The sequence below is a fragment of the Danio aesculapii genome, chromosome 13 (genome assembly GCF_903798145.1).
Source record: "Danio aesculapii chromosome 13, fDanAes4.1, whole genome shotgun sequence".
NCBI lineage: Eukaryota > Metazoa > Chordata > Actinopteri > Cypriniformes > Danionidae > Danio > Danio aesculapii.
The window spans coordinates 52440149-52445077 of NC_079447.1; the positions used below are offsets into that span (position 1 = coordinate 52440149).

General features: G+C 31.5%; 1 protein-coding gene across 1 annotated transcript in view; it reads right to left on the minus strand.

The window, feature by feature from the left end:
* Positions 1 to 3711, minus strand: part of rab23 (RAB23, member RAS oncogene family) — a 22050-nt gene extending 18339 nt beyond the window's left edge. Inside the window, exon 1 of the mRNA XM_056470508.1 lies at positions 3376 to 3711. The gene's annotated coding sequence lies outside the window, so the exon portion shown is untranslated. The remainder of the gene's footprint in view (positions 1 to 3375) is intronic.
* Between the last annotated feature and the right edge of the window lie 1218 nt (positions 3712 to 4929).

Here is a 4929-nt window from a genome sequence, read left to right on the forward strand (position 1 = left end):
CAGCGCACTGATACTCCGGCTATTGTGAGGAGACATATTCCGCTTTTGTTTTCGATTTTAAAAGATGGAGTTTGATGAACTATATGAGCCTGTCTGACTGTCAGTGAATGGCAAATGAAAACGTCCCTTACCTCAAAACTCTGTGCTTTATAAGAAAAAGAAAACACAATGTACAGTCTGAAGTGTAGCATGCATCCATAACGTTTGTTTGCGCAGGGACGCTACTTTGAATGAGTCTGATTTACTATACATTAAACGGCAAATCCATTTCACAAAAGACACAGTTAAGATGGCGTTCTTTTATCTCACGTGGATGCTATGAAGATAAACACGGGATCAAGACCTTAAGAATGGTGAGAATGAATGAATGACAGCTTCTAAAATTGTCTGAGAGGCGTCCCCTTTTTGCCCAGTAGGCCTACCTTGTGTTTTATTTGCTAATTTAAGCTATTTTGTAAAAGATAAATATGATGTATAAAACTAAACATTATTTATATTACTTCATAACATAATGGACAATGCACAGATATTGATGTTTCACTATGTTTTTACACTAAATTATTTGAATCTACCAGTCTTAGTTTACAATGTTTACATTGCTCTACTTACATTAAATCTAAATCCCAAATATCAGAAATGACAAGACTGTTCAGATTTATTTAATGTCAATGTTTTAATGTTATTGATCAATGCACTTACTTTACAGATTCCATTCATTCATATTCCTTCTGCTTTTTCCCTGGTTTATCACAGCGGAATGAACCGCCACTTACTAGACAGATTTGTCTATTTTTAATTTTAGGTGGTTTGTGTAATGTGTTTTAGGTTGGGTAAAATCATTTCTAATGGCATCTTCATTTTCAGCTAATTACACTGTCTTGTCCTGATAGGTGGATTTAGAGGTTTTTGCAGAAAAAGCACAAGTGGATTTAGCTGGTTTTGACGCAAAAGAAAATCTACCTTGTTAAAAACAAAGAATTGTCTAAAATGACATTTTTGAAAAAAAAAAGGTATTGTATTTACCAGCTAATAACCTTATCATTACCTATCAAATAAAACTTCTGAACCTGATCAGAGGAGCCTGATAGAAAATGCTCATTTACAAGAAAAGAGGTCTGACGGATTTAGAGGATTTTGCATCTGAACTCTTCACATATACATATATACATACATACATATATATACATACATACATACATACATACATACATACATACATACATACATACATACATACATACATACACATATATATATATACACATATATATATATATATATATATATATATATATATATATATATATATATATATATATATATATATATATATATATATATATATATATATATATACACATAAATATACATATATATACATATACACACACATATACACATCTATATATATCTATACATATCTATATCTATATATATCTATACATATCTATATATCTATCTATCTATCTATCTATCTATCTATCTATATATATATATATATTAGAGGTGTGAACCTACACTGGTCTCACGGTTCGGTTACGGTTATCATGCCATTGATTCAGTTCAGTTCAATATCTCGGTGCATCATGATAAATAAGTATGGCATATATTAATTATGCCAGCCAAATTAAAAGTACTAAGAATTTCTCCATAAGAAATATATAATTATTGTTATTCTAATAATTTTGTATTTAAATGTATGTGCTTGTGTTATGTTTATTAAAAACTCGCTTTCTTTAACCCATTAACAGTAAGCTGAATACTTATTAAAATATAAAGCTCTTTTCTTGAGGATTACTGTGATTGCAAAAATATTATTATGGCACAGTTTATGTGGCACTTAATTAAAATGTTTAGTTAGTTCAACACGAGCCCTTATAAGATATTAAGCTGCAAACATATATATTTCAGACTTTAACAAGAACATTTTATTTTTAACAATAAAAAAAGAAAGAGAATTATTTAATGTCGGGGTATTATTTTAAAAGCTTCTCTACTTGTCTAAATGTCATTTTTAATTTAATGTGTTACTTGTCGCTTCTTTGCAATTATTATTAATTTTGTGCAGAATGTACTGTTATTGTTACAGTATTGATAATGTATTGTTAATAATGATTTATAATGTACTAGTGTTATTACAGTGCTCTCTAAAACATGCTGGGTTGTGTTAACCCAATGTTAATCAAATGCCTGTCAAACGTATTAATATTTAATGTTAATAATCATCTAAACTATTAGGTTTGTCCATATTTGACCCAAAGTTGGATTAAAAACCCCCAGCATTTTTTAAAGTGCAAGTACATGTGTGCTGTACAGCGAAGGGTTGCCCCACATGGAATTTTACACTAATTTATAGTAAATACCTCTGTGTTTTAAGCCATACCATAGTAAAGTACTTGAATTAATCTGTTGTGGTGATTCTACAGTTGCTATGGTAAAACAACAACTGTAGTAATATTAACAAACGACCCAAAACTGTAGTTTTCTACAACTATAGGGTATATTATACTACTATACACTAGTTTACTGTTGTAAAAACGACAGCATTTATTAGTTTTCTATAGTTAATACTTCAGTATGCTGCAGAATTCATTACAAAGTGTTGCAAAGACAATAGCATGCATGTTACTATGGTGTCATTCAAAAATACCATGGTATTTACGGCAAATTACTGTAGTATGTTATGTTACAGAATGTTTACACAGCAGTTTTCCATGTTTGGGACAGAAGAGCCATTTGTACAACAGTTCTCACCTGTTATTTAACAAAATATAAGTAGATACAATAATTTAAGTAGTTTTTAACAACTATAGTGTATATAATTTTACAATACACCAGTCTAAAGTGTAGTAAAAAATAAAGTATACTACAGTATTAACACTTTATGAAACAATGGTTAATACAGTAAACTGGAGTACTCATTAACTAAATGTAATGTAAATGCTATTAATATGCACTGTTTAATGGTACGGGTCAAAAACACTACAGTACTTACTGTTAATTACTGTAGTTAATTACTGTAGTATTTTTTGGAAGTATGACTTCAGCATTAGCAGCATTTATTTGACTGTGAACAATGTTGTACTTTGATAGTCATTGGCTGCTAATATGATTTCCCTATTTACAATTTATAGGAAATAATATTAAGGAGAAATTCCGAATGTGTGAATATAAAAACAACTCTAAGTTACCTCAAAAACACTTCAGTATGATGTAGTTCATTTCAAAGTGTTGCAAATACACATTACTATGGTGTCATTCAGAAACACCATAGTATTTACTGTGGTATTTTATGCTACATTGATGTTACTGAATGTTTATACACCCTTTTTGTCGTGTTCGTGACAGAAGAGCTGTTTGTATGGCGGTTCTCACCTGTGTTTGTGTTTCCAGGCTACGTTGTTTCATCTTGAATATCGACAGGAGAATATTAATTATGAAACCCAGATGATGGTCAGCAGATCCTGCGGTTTATGAGTGCGAGAAATCCAGAAACCACCGCTGTTCAGCGGAGGAGCGGCGGCGGCCTCTTCCTTCGTCCGTTTCTCTTCGTCTCCGAGCCGCTTCAGACCGGTAATTCACCGTAAAACGGACTCCGGGATGTAGATGTGCTGGGATGAACGGAGACAGTGTCCGGTTGTCGGTTGTCGGACCGTTAAACGGTGCGGCGGCTGCGGGAAGCGGGAGACTCTGGCATATCGAATCGTCGACCACCACAACACAAGAGCACTTTCAAAATACAAGCCCCCCTTCCGTTAGTCCACACACTCTTAAAGAGACAGTACACACACAAAAAGAAAATATACTCACTAGTTACTCTCCTTGAAGTGGTTTCACACCTTTTTTACACCAAAAATCCGTTGAACACAAAAGAAAACCCAAACTGTACACCCAAAAATGAAAATATACTCACTATTTACTATTTTATTATCTACACCCTGTGTTAAATCTATATTTTATATTGAATATATATATATATATATATATATATATATATATATATATATATATGCATAAAATGAGAACTTTAATAATGGTCTCGAACTCATTTCCTGGAGGGCCGCAGCTCTGCATAGTTCAGCTTTAACCACCTCCAACTCACACCTGCTTAATAATCTTTAGTAGTCTTGAACACCTTGATTAGGTGGATCAGCTGTGTTTGATTAGGGTTGGAGCAAAACTGCAGAGCTGCGGCCCTCCAGGGATCCAGTTTGAGACCTATGTTATAGGACAACATATTATTCGTTTAATTTATTAGGAAAGTAATATAACCATAATAAAAGTGTACATGTAGACCAAACTTTTCCAGTTTCATAAATGACTTAGAATTATATTATTATATGTATATCTTTAAAAAAAACATTTAATCGATTTTATTTGTATTCATTGTCCAATATATAGAAATATATATAATATCCAATCTAAAATCTAACTCCTGTTCTTGTGGCATTGAATTAATAAAGTATTTAAAAAATGCCAAAAATATTAGCACAGCATTAAAAAATAAACTGTATAACTGAATACTTCCAATATCCTTATTTCAGGTCTAATATACTTTATATTGACTATAGTAAATGTAAAATCATTTTTAAAAACTTTTTATTAGGCACATCAAAATTGTATGAAGCCACATTGGACAGTCTTGGAAAATGAAAGAAATGTTTAAATAAATAATATCTAGGACACCCCTGAACACGAGATTACAATTACAGTTTCCCTGGTAAAATAAAGGTGTAAATAAATTAAATAAGAATGTATAATGCAACGTAATCAACTGTTTGTGGGAAATCGTATTATCCAAAAGCAAATAAATGAATAAATAAATAGTAAACAAGTAACCAAAGTAAAATAAAACAGTGCAGCGTAAACGCACAGGACTCCATCATGCTGAAATTAAAATGAATACCAATTCAAGAGACAACCACTAGA